General features: G+C 39.0%; 1 pseudogene; it reads left to right on the top strand.

The window, feature by feature from the left end:
* Window positions 1-8,228: 8,228 nt before the first annotated feature.
* Window positions 8,229-11,144, top strand: Morf4l1-ps2 (mortality factor 4 like 1, pseudogene 2; annotated as a pseudogene).
* Window positions 11,145-13,001: the final 1,857 nt, after the last annotated feature.

The raw sequence follows: 13,001 nt of genomic DNA, 5'->3' as shown, positions 1-13,001 counted from the left end.
TGCACTATGAAGGTTTGATTTGTTATTTATTTATTTATTTATTTATTTATTTATTTATTTATTTATTTATTTATTTTAGCTTCCTGGAGTAAATCTGTAGCTTATGTATTTTCAGTCTTTTAAAAAAATGTTTAGCATTAGATCTACGATCTACATTTCTGCCCATAATTCCTCAGTTGGCATAAGTATTTTATAGGATGAGATTTAGGAAGTTTTCATTTCCTCTGCCTATGTGGATACATGTGTGCAAACACATGTGTGTGCCTGTGCATGTGGAGGCCAGAGGTCAAACTTGAATGTTTTTCTTAGGGAGTCTATGACCTTGTTTTGTTGAGACAGGTTGTCCCTTCCCTGAGCCAAGCTCTCACTGTATAGACCTGGCTGGCTATAACTTGCTGTGTAGACCAGGATGACACTGAACTTCCAGAGATCTACCGGCTTCTGTCTCTAAATGTTGGGATTAAAGGACTGTGCCAACATCCTTAGCTTGAGACAGAATTAACCCTGCTACCATGCCCAGACTATACCTATTTTTGAGTAATCATTTTAACTTAATTATATATATATATGTATATATATATACATATATATTAGTTTATGATTATATGTTTTTGATTTTTACATATTCCATTTAACTGTTTGGAATTTGGTTTTGTTTATTATCTTGTCTTTGCTTTTTTATTCATTATTTCTTATTTTGGCTAGATTAAATTATTATTATTACTGTGTTTTGTTGAGGTTATTGTTTGAATTTATGTTGTTTTAGAAAATATTTAAGCACACCCTCATTTGTTTTTGAAACATGTGTTAGCAACTAGCCACAGCAGTGGCGTTCAAATCTGTCCTCTGTAACTTATGTTTTCAGAAAGATTTTCCTGAATTTCCAAAGGTGAAAGGATGATTATGAAAGGGTGTTGATAGTGATGGTGATGATGGTATTTAATTTCTGGCCTTTTTGTGAGAATAAAAATTCATTATCACATGTAAAACATTTAATGAAGTATATGGCACACAATAAATATGGGCTAACATGATTAATGTTCACGTACTGCTATTTTGTACATATGTATGTGTGTATGTATGTATGTATGTATATGTGTCTGCTTTCTTGTCTGTTGTTGCATCTGAAGACCTGAGGTTGACATATGTCTTCTTGAATCACTCTCGACATAATTTTTTATAGATATTTTCTTTTATTTTTTAATGTTTTATTAGATATATTTTTTTTACTTACTTTTCAAACGTTATTTCCCTTCTCGGTTCCCTATCCATAAGCCCCCATTCCCTCCCCTCCCCCATATGGGTATTTTCCCTATACATCCCCCTTATCACCACGCCCCATATTCCCTTGCACTGGGGGTCCAACCTTGGCCAGACCATGGGCTTCCCCTTCCACTGGTGCCCCAGCAAGGCTATTCTCTGCTCCATATGCAGTTGGAGCCCTGGGTCAGTCCATGTATAGTCTTTAGGTAGTACTTTAGTCCCTGGAAGCTCTGGTTGTTTGGTTTTTATGGGGTTGCAAGCTCCTTTAACTCTTTCAATACTACCTCTAATTCTCCTTACAGAGGTCCTATTCTCTGTTCGTTGGTTTGCTGCTAACATTGACCTCTGTATTGGACATGCTCTGGATGTGTCTCTCAGGAAAGATCTATATCTGGTCCCTTTCAGCATGCATTTTCTAGCTTCATCAATCTTTTTTTTCCCCTTTTTTTAACGATTTTATTTAGTTTTATGTGTATATACAGAACACAAATATATAAGCCAAATATTATATCTAAAAGACAGACCTTAACAAAGATCAAACACTCCACTTTTCTTAAAGTAGAGATCACCCAGATGGGAAAATCAAGAAACACTTCAATTAACAACAAAATATTTCATCAAACAGCAAGAGGACATTCTTTCCCTCAGAACATGGAATGTTTTCTAGGACTGATCATTTATCTCAAGAACATAAAAAAATAAAGAAAAATCCTATCACATATTCTCAGACCACAATATAATCAAATGGAAAATCAATAAAAAATGGAAATGGATTAATATATGGGAACTTTAAAATATATTTTTTTTAATTTAGAGAATACTTTATTAGTTTTTGTAATCAAACCCACGTAGATAAGACCTTACATATTTAATACAGTGTGTTACCCCTGTACAAATGGAAAAAACTTAAGTTCAACATTTCTAGACCAATATGGCTGTTAATTTCTGTACAGTGCCAACTCAACACAGTAAACGGGGATACTTTTTTCCAAAGTTGACAGCACAGCTAAAGTTTCAAAAAATTCAAATTATATATCTGTATATATATATTTATATTTATATAAAAAGACCAATAATAGCAGTGTGTTATGCATCAACAGCAGCAACAGCTTTTCCAGGTTCTGCAGTCATCTGAACAAAACTGTAGAGACATCCAGCACACTCCATTAAAAAAAAAAAAAAGTAAAAAAACAAAACCCGAGTAAACAGCACAGTTCTGTTACTCTTGTGGTACCTGGCACCATTTTTTTTTAAATTAGCTTGTCAATCATCATCTGGAAAGAAAACATTCGAGCAACATCATTAAAAAACAGCTCTGATAAAGCACGGTCACTACTACGTATCATAAAGCAGGTACAAGCTATTTTACATCCACAGAGGTATGATACAGTACTGTCCTACATCTATAATACTAGAGGATACAATGTAAAAGGCATTATTTGAGACTTGATTCTACTTTTCCAGCAGAGGGCCCAAAGGACGGTGTGACACAGCTTTGTAAAGAAACATACTCTAGACAGGATTTCCTTTCACTAGTGGCACACTTCTAAGGATTCATTCTCTCCATGAATGTCAGCTAAAACCGTTATTAAAAAAATGAAATATCCCTAGAACAAAACCGTATAACCACCGGATTCACATGAAGATGACCTAGTGGAGACAAGCTGGACCTCACCTTACCAACAAGCTATCAAATCTGTTATGTTTAAACAGTGAGACCTCCAAGGAAGGAGATGCCAAGTAGTGCTTCAAAGCTTCGGACCACAATCAAACACAGCATCCTTTTCAACAGAAGCAGAAGCTCATCTGAATATGCTCAAGGATGCTGACATCAACATTTAATCATCTCCTCACTCATCCAGGAAGAAGGGGAGATCAGTTACTACTGTACTTTATTGTGTTCAACCAAATCACCATGTTACAAAAATAGCAAGCTGCTATAATAAAAAATAAGGCTCCTCTATCCAGCACCAGATAGCATCATTTTACTTTCAAGCCTAGAAATTGCACACTTGTATATAAACCCACCGAAGATGAGGATTGAGAGTTCATCTTGGTGGATTTTTCCTTTGATGAATATGAAGTGTCCTTCCTTATCTTTTTTGATGACTTTTAATTGAAAATTGATTTTATTTGATATTAGAATGGCTACTCCAGCTTGCTTCTTCTGACCATTTGCTTGGAAAGTTGTTTTCCAGCCTTTCACTCTGAGGTAGTGTCTGTCTTTGTCTCTGAGGTGTGTTTCCTGTAGGCAGCAGAATGCAGGGTCCTCATTGCGTATCCAGTTTGTTAATCTATGTCTTTTTATTGGGGAGTTGAGGCCATTGATGTTGAGAGATATTAAGGAATAGTGATTATTGCTTCCTGTTATATTCATATTTGGATGTGAGGTTATGTTTGTGTGCTTTTCTTCTCTTTGTTTTGTTGCCAAGATGATTAGTTTCTTGCTTCTTCTAGGGTATAGCTTGCCTCCTTATATTGGGCTTTACCATTTATTATCCTTTGTAGTGCTGGATTTGTAGAAAGATATTGTGTAAATTTGGTTTTGTCATGGAATATCTTGGTTTCTCCATCTATGTTAATTGAGAGTTTTGCAGGATAGAGTAACCTGGGCTGGCATTTGTGTTCTCTTAGGGTCTGTATGACATCTGTCCAGGATCTTCTGGCCTTCATAGTTTCTGGCGAAAAGTCTGGTGTGATTCTGATAGGTCTGCCTTTATATGTTACTTGACCTTTTTCCCTTACTGCTTTTAATATTCTTTCTTTATTTTGTGCATTTGGTGTCTTGACTATTATGTGACGGGAGGTGTTTCTTTTCTGGTCCAATCTATTTGGAGTTCTGTAGGCTTCTTGTATGCCTATGGGTATCTCTTTTTTTAGGTTAGGGAAGTTTTCTTCTATGATTTTGTTGAAGATATTTACTGGTCCTTTGAGCTGGGAGTCTTCACTGTCTTCTATACCTATTATCCTTAGGTTTGATCTTCTCATTGAGTCCTGGATTTCCTGTATGTTTTGGACCAGTAGCTTTTTCTGCTTTACATTATCTTTGACAGTTGAGTCAATGATTTCTATGGAATCTTCTGCTCCCGAGATTCTCTCTTCTATCTCTTGTATTCTGTTGGTGAAGCTTGTATCTACAGCTCCTTGTCTTTTCTTTTGATTTTCTATGTCCAGGGTTGTTTCCATGTGTTCTTTCTTGATTGCTTCTATTTCCATTTTTAATTCCTTCAACTGTTTGATTGTGTTTTCCTGGAATTCTTTCAGGGATTTTTGTGTCTCCTCTCTATGGGTTTCTACTTGTTTATTTATGTTTTCCTGGAATTCTTTCAGGCATTTTTGCGATTCCTCTCTGTAGGCTTCTACTTGTTTTCTAAGGGAGTTCTCCACGTCTTTCTTGAAGTCCTCCAGCATCATGATCAAATACGATTTTGAAACTAGATCTTGCTTTTCTGGTGTGTTTGGATATTCCATGTTTATTTTGGTGGGAGAATTGGGCTCCGATGATGCCATGTAGTCTTGGTTTCTGTTGCTTGGGTTCCTGCGCTTGCCTCTCGCCATCAGATTATCACTAGTGTTACTTAGTTTTGCTATTTCTGACCGTGGCTAGACTGTCCTATGAGCCTGTGTGTCAGGAGTGCTGTAGACCTGTTTTCCTGTTTTCTTTCAGCCAGTTATGGGGACAGAGTGTTCTGCTTTCGGGCGTGTAGTTTTTCCTCTCTACAGGTCTTCAGCTGTTCCTGTGGGCCTGTGTCTTGAGTTCACCAGACAGGTCACTTGCAGCAGAAAAGTTGGTCTTACCTGTGGTCCCGAGGCTCAAGTTTGCTCGCGGGGTGCTGCCCACGAGCTCTCTGCGGCGGCAGCAACCAGGAAGATCTGCGCCGCTCTTTCCGGGAGCCTCCGTGCACCAGGGTTCCAGATGGCATTTGGTGTTTTCCTCTGGCGTATGGATGTGCACAGAGTGCAGTCTCTTCTGGTTTCCCAGGCGTGTCTGCCTCTCTGAAGGTTTAGCTCTCCCTCCCACGGGATTTGGGTGCAGAGAACTGTTTATCCGGTCTGTTTCCTTCAGGTTCCAGCGGTGTCTCAGGCGCAGGGGTCCTGCCGCTCCTGGGCCCTCCCCTACAGGAACCCAGAGGCCTTATACAGTTTCCTCTTGGGCCAGGGATGTGGGCAGGGGTGGGCAGTGTTGGTGGTCTCCTCCACTCTGCAGCCTCAGGAGTGCCCACCTGACCAGGCGGTGAGGTCTCTCTCCCACGGGGTTTGGGAGCAGAGAGTAGCTTCATCAATCTTATCTAGTTTTGGTGGCTGTATATATATGGGCCACATGCCAGGCAAGCTCTGACTGGGCATTCCTTGAGTCGCTGCTCTAAATATTGCTTCCATATCCCCTCCTATGGATATTTTTCCCCTTTTAAGAAGGAGTGGAAGCATCCACATTTTGGGCATCCTTATTCCTGAGCTTCCTGTGGTCTGCGGATTGCATCTTGGGTAATTCGAGCTTTTTGGCTAATATCCACTTATCAATGAGTGCATACAAAGTGTGTTTTTCTGTGATTGAGTAATCTCACTCAGGATGATATTTTCTAGTTCATTCCATTTGCCTATGAATTTCATGAAGTCATTGTTTTTGATAGCTGAGTAATATTCCATTGTGTACATGTGCCACATTTTTTTAATCCATTCCTCTGTTGAAGGGCATCTGGGTTCTTTCCAGCTTCTGGCTGTTATAAATAAGGCTGCAATCAACATAATGGAGCATGTGTCTTTGTTATATGTTGGATCGTCTTTTAGGTATATGCCCAAGAGTGGTATAGCTGGGTCCTCAGGTAGTGGAATGTCCAATTTTCTGAGGAACCTCCAGACTGATTTCCAGAGTGGTTGTACCAGTTTGCATTACCACCAAAAATGGAGTCCACATTACTTTATTTTTTTTTATTAACTTGAGTATTTCTTATATATATTTCAAGTGTTATTCCCTTTCCCGGTTTCCGGGCAAACATCCCCCTAATCCCTCCCCCTCCCCTTCTTTATGGGTGTTCCCCTCCCCATCCTCCCCCCATTGCCAACCTCCCCCCAACAATCTAGTTCACTGGGGGTTCAGTCTTAGCAGGACCCAGGGCTTCCCCTTCCACTGGTGCTCTTACTAGGATATTCATTGCTACCTATGAGGTCAGAGTCCAGGGTCAGTCCATGTATAGTCTTTAGGTAGTGGCTTAGTCCCTGGAAGCTCTGGTTGCTTGGCATTGTTGTACCTATGGGGTCTGGAGCCCCTTCAAGCTCTTCCAGTCCTTTCTCTGATTCCTTCAACGGGGGTCCTATTCTCAGTTCAGTGGTTTGCTCCTGGCATTCGCCTCTGTATTTGCTGTATTCTGGTTGTGTCTCTCAGGAGCGATCTACATCCGGCTCCTGTCGGCCTGCACTTCTTTGCTTCATCCATCTTGTCTAATTGGATGGCTGTATATGTATGGGCCATATCCACATTACTTTTTGAAGCAGTTTCTCACAGCTAGACTGGACTGGCCAGAGAATTCCCCATCTCTGCCTCCCTTTCCCTGGGATTACAGACACTCACCACCATGTCGAGGAAATACAGATGATAAGGAGTATGCTGTGGATTCTGGTTCTTGAACGTAAGTCCTCAAGCTGTGGCACAGGCACTTTTCCAACTGAGCCATCTCTGTGTAACAAATTGGCAAATTGTCTTGTGCTGCTTGAGCTCATTGACAAGCTGGTAGCCTCCCCCATTGGTCTTTCTATTTCAAGCTCAAGCATGTTTGTTTTAGAGTATCCTCCATAGTTCCTTGTACTAGGTAGACTAGTCCCAGAAATTTTGTGACCAATAGAGGAAAGAACAGCAAAATAGTCTAATAGTAAAACTATTGTGTCCTTGAAAACAGCTAGAATTCAGACATTTTCAACAGAGGCTACTATTATTCCTATCTCATGGTATAAAAATACCTGTAGTGCTAGTGTGAAACCTAAGTTCAAACATGGAAAACATGCATACATGGAAAGAGCAGAGAAGAGTTCACAGCAGAAACTCAGCGAGGGAACTCTAGCTGACAGCCTCAACTTCTGCAGTGAGTTTCTGCTGAATGATTATAAATACCTGTTCTAGTGTCATTATTTGTCTGCTCTTATTTGTTCTTTTGCTTGGAAGTCTCACCTAAGAGAATAGTCTACTAAGCACAAGGCAGTTTAAATTGCAAACTCCTGCTGGTTGCCTCCATAAAGCTACCCTAGTCAATTTCTGCTGGATGTTTGTAAGTGGTGTTAGGTGATATGTTGTTTGCTCTGCCAATAGGGCTCCTGTCATCTCATATGGAAGTTGTGAACTACCAGTTTGACGAAGCCTCACTATAAAACTACACTGCTCCCCACTCTCTGGTACTCACTACCTATTCTGCTTACTAATACTTAATAAACTCACTCATTCAAAAACAATGTATAGTTATTTTAGATAATTAAATGGGGCATACAACATATTCCTAAGCCATAAATGTTTTATTTCTTAAGAGAAAACAAGTTATTTTTACAGTAATCAATATGTTGTATCAATTTTAGTATTTATCCATGTTGCTTCTTCTTTATGAATCCCAAGGTTTTTTTTCTTTGAGTGATAATTGGATTGCTTATGAAATCAGGTTGAATGTATTTTAATCCAGTCGTTAAAAGATAGCTTTGTCTTTTGCTGAAAAATAATTGTTTCTGCAACTTGCCTTATTTCTTATGTATCTTACAAAATAACCTTACAGATCAACTTCCCAAATCTGATGGTTTGTTGTTTTCTTATAATTTTTCTTATTTCAATAAATATGTAATGATTGATACTTCTAAATAGCTTTCATTGTTCACCTGAGGGCTCCTATGTTTTTCCAGTTCTGGAAAGTTCTTGATTTTTTTTTTAAGAAAAAGTCTGGTGGAAGGAGGAGGTGGCAAATCATTTATAAATGGCACCCAAGCAGGACATGAAGCCTTCTTATGAAGCAAAGTGTGTAAAGGCTGCCACAAAGGACAAATGAATGAAGTACTTTATCAATCAGAGTGGTTGGAATAAAAATGATGTGAGGTCCAGGCGCTCTGAAAAATCTTTGAAGACATGAAGATATTGTACCCCATTTTCCTGTTCCTCAGTACCCCGTCCCCTTCTGACGTCTAGTTGGGTTGAATGGGTGCTAGAAAGTAGAGTACTCAAATGCTCAAATGTATAGCCACCAATTTGTAGAAACAGCAGGAACTTCAAAAGGCTAATCAGGAACAATATGCAGAGGGCAAGATGTGAGGGGCTGCTCCAGGGAAGAAGACATCTGATCTGCAACAGAAAAATATTGAGTTGAAAACAAAAAAATAACAAACAGAAAACACCTGGAAACAGAGATGGTGGCAGTACCAGTGAGAACCCTCAGCCTCCTAGGAAGAAGAGAGTCCAGGTAAATCTGGTACAGAGACAGACAGATAGACCAATGGAATAGAATTGAAGACCCAGAAATGAACCCACACGCCTATGGTCACTTAATTTTTGACAAAGGAGCTAAAACCATCCAATGGAAAAAAGATAGCATTTTCAGCAAATGGTGCTGGTTCAACTGGAGGTCAACATGTAGAAGAATGCAGATCGATCTATTCTTATCAGCCTGTACAAAGCTTATGTCCAAGTGGATCAAGGACCTCCACATCAAACCAGATAAACTCAAACTGATAGAAGAAAAAGTGGGGAAGCATCTCGAATACATGGGCACTGGAGAAAATTTACTGAACAAAACTCCAATGGCTTATGCTCTAAGATCAAGAATCTACAAATGGGATCTCACAAAACTGCAAAGCTTCTGTAAGGCAAAGGACACAGTTGTTAGGACAAAGCGACAATCAACAGATTGGGAAAAGATCTTTACCAATCCTACAACAAAGAGAGGGCTCATATCCTAAATATAAAAAGAACTCAAGAAGTAAGTCTGCAGGGAGACAAATAACCCTATTAAAAAATGGAGTTCAGAGCTAAACAAAGAATTCAAAGCTGAGGAATGCCGAATGGCTGAGAAACACTTAAAGAAATGTTCAACATCTTTAGTCATAAGGGAAATGCAAATCAAAACAACCCTGATATTTCACCTCACACCAGTGAGAATGGCTAAGATCAAAAACTCAGGTGACAGCAAATGCTGGTGAGGATGTGGAGAAAGAGGAACACTCCTCCATTGTTAGTGGGATTGCAGACTGGTACAACCATTCTGGAAATCAGTCTGGAGGTTCCTCAGAAAATTGGACATTGAACTGCCTGAGTATCCAGCTATACCTCTCTTGGGCATATACCCAAAAGATGTTCCAACATATAACAAAGACATGTGCTCCACTATGTCCATAGCAGCCTTATTTATAATAGCCAGAAGCTGGAAAGAACCCAAATGCCCTTCAACAGAGGAATGGATACAGAAAATGTGGTACATCTACACAATGGAATATTACTCAGCTTTCAAAAACAATGACTTTATGAAATTCCTAGGCAAATGGATGGAACTGGAAAATATCATCCTGAGTGAGGTAACCCAATCACAGAAAAACACACAGGGTATGCACTCACTGATAAGTGGATATTAGCCCAAATGCTTGAAATACCCTAGATTCACAGAACACATGAATCTCAAGAAGGATGACCAAAATGCCAATGCTTCACTCCTTCTTTAAAAGAGGAACAAGAATACCCTTGGCAGGGAATAGGGAGGGAAAGTTTATAACAGAGGCAGAAGGAACACCCATTCAGAGCCTGCCCCACATGTGGCCCATACATATACAGCCACCCAATTAGACAAGATGGATGAAGCAAAGAAGTGCAGGTTGATAGGAACTGGATGTAGATCTCTCCTGAGAGACACAGCCAGAATACAGCAAATACATAGGTGAATGCCAGCAGCAAACCACTGAACTGAGAAAGGCGCCCCCGTTGAAGGAATCAGAGAAAGGACTGGAAGAGCTTGAAGGGGCTTGAGACCCCATATGTACAACAATGCCAAGCAATCTGAGCTTCCAGGGACTAAGCCACTACCCAAAGACTATACACCGACTGACCCTGGGCTCCAACCTCATAGGTAGCAACGAATAGCCTAGTAAGAGCACAAGTGGAAGGGGAAGCACTTGGTCCTGCTAAGACTGAAGCCCCAGTGAATGTGATTGTTTGGGGGAGGGCGGTAATGAGGGTAGGATTGGGAGGGGAACACCCATATAGAAGGGGAGGGGGAGGGGTTAGCGGGATGTTGGCCTGGAAACCGGGAAATGGAATAACAATTGAAATGTAAATAAGAAATACTCAAGTTAATAAAGAAAAAAACCTGAATAATAAAGTTGAAAAATAAAAAAAAAACAATAAGAAAAAAAATGAAGAAACATTCATGAAGAGAATTGAAGTTAAAATGAAGATCCTTGAAGACCTGATACCAGGGCTGGTGGATGACTGGGACTTGATCACCAGATAAAAGCAGCTCTTTTTTATCTTCCTGAGAAGAAGAAGAATGTGGATTTCATTTTGGAGTATTATGCAAATTATAAGAAGTCTTGAGGAAATACAAATGATAAGGAGTATGCTGTTAATGAGGCAGTGGCAGGGACGAAGGAATACTTCAATTTAATGTTGGGCACTCAGCTACTCTACAAACTTGAGAGACCACTGTATGCTGAAATTCCAGCTGATCACTTGGATACGCTGGTGATTTACTGACATTGTACGAATTGGAGCAATGTAGGCCTATACACCTCTAGATGATAAAAGTCTTGTTTTATTACTGAACTATCTACATGATTTCCTTGAGTATCTGTCAAAGAATTCTGCAACTGTGTTCAGTGCCAGTGATTATGATGCAGCTGCTCCCAAGTACCATCGGAAAGCTGTGTGAGGGGTGTGCTCTCTCTCACTCCTGCTTGGATCTCTGTAAAGAGTTTTGTTCTTAGTCCTTCTCTTGTACAAATAATATACTTTGAAGACTGTTAGTGTATAACAGAGTTGATGTTTGTTTTCTGTTTGATTTTAAACAGAGAAAATAAAAGGACCCTTCTTTCTTTTTTATTTTTTTTTTCATTTCAAAATTTCTACCAGTTGATCAGTGATGGACAACAGAAACAAGCTTTAGAGTGTTTGCCTAGTTGACAAAGCTGCTTTTGAATGCTGGTGGTTCTATTCCTTTGCCACTATGTACTTTTTGTTTTTATTAACTTGAGACCACTATGTACTTTTATAATATGTGTTAATGCTCTATGAAAAAATGCTCTGATTCCTAGTTCCAAAGGTTCCCTTTAGTGTATATAACTGAACATTTATCCATCTGTGCTCTTTTCTTTAATGGTGCTTAAAGAACCTATCCTTTGCAAGTCGTCCATGTTGTTCCTTAGGCAATTTATCTTTTGTCAATTGTTAAAGAACATTGGCTTGTTTTCATGGTTTTTGTATTTGTGTCTAATGCATGTCAGACATGTAGCTATGCTAGACATAATAGCGCAATGCATCGTGTAGCTACAGTTTTATGGAAAAATCAATCTTGTAGAAGTTGTTTTTTAGATCTTCAATAAAATTTTTTTAAATTTCAAAAAAGTCTTCTGTAGCACACTGGCCTCAAACTTGCCACATAATGGAGGATGGCTTTGAAGGGACAGGCATGTGGCACCCTGCCCACTGAAATAAGGATTTTCTATATGCTCGATAATCATTCTACCAACTGAGCTACATATTCAGCCCATTCTCTCATTTTGTAAGTGATCAAAATATGGGTTCTCATATAATTTTATCCATTTCTTCTTAGGGAAACGTTCTGGTCCTGTGTTAAGTTTTTTTCAACCTACTCTTAAATGCATGTAGTTTAAAAGACTACTCTATTTTGTGGACTTTCAGTGTATTCAGCCTGTAATTTATCCTATCTATCACATTTTTACTTTAATGACATTTTAATTAAATTTTCTTGAATGCAAATGTGCACATTTGTGTGAGCATGGGCAGAAGCCACATGATGACATCGGACATTGTGTTCTATCATAGGGTCTTTCCTTGAACTCAGACATGCCTATTTTCCTAGTTATCACCCTGTCTTTGCCCTCTGCCTCTACCTAGCCAAGCACTGGGATTACAGACCTGCACTTCTACACTCAGTTTTGACATGAGGTCTGGGGATCTGAATTCGGGTCCTGATGACTGCAAAAGCTACTACTTAATGACCCATCTCCCTAATACCTTGATGACATTTTTAATAAAATTACTTTTTTAAACTACTTGCCAGTTATTTCATTTGTTACATTGCTTTATGACTTTATTATTGCTAATAGGATTTATTCACAAAAATAAGATTTGGGACTCTTTGAGCATCCTAAATCTATTTATTTTGCTGAACTTTCAGGTTAATCATAGTGAATTCCTGTTCTGTTGGCTAATTTTATTATCTATCTTGGCATTATATTTCACTATGGGCTAGAAAGTGTTTTTCAGACTCATTTCTATCTAATGTTTTCTAATTGGATTTTAGCTTGGTTGTGCCCAACTTGACAGTTTATCCTTCTGTGCTTTGATGATTGTGTGGCTGTTTTCAATTAATACTGATAACACTCAACAGATACATCAACATGCCCAGTTTCTTTGTAAAACTTAAAATAATGTAACAGAATAGACTGGCAAATACATTTCTTACTAGATTAACATACTAACTTAATAAGAGGGAACTTTCACTATATTAAGCAAATGTAATGTGTGGGGAAGTTGAGGCAGGAGG

The sequence above is a fragment of the Rattus norvegicus genome, chromosome X, assembly GCF_036323735.1.
Source record: "Rattus norvegicus strain BN/NHsdMcwi chromosome X, GRCr8, whole genome shotgun sequence".
NCBI classification, from domain to species: Eukaryota; Metazoa; Chordata; class Mammalia; order Rodentia; family Muridae; genus Rattus; species Rattus norvegicus.
Note: the sequence above shows the minus strand (reverse complement) of the source record. Positions and strands in the feature narration are given on the sequence as shown.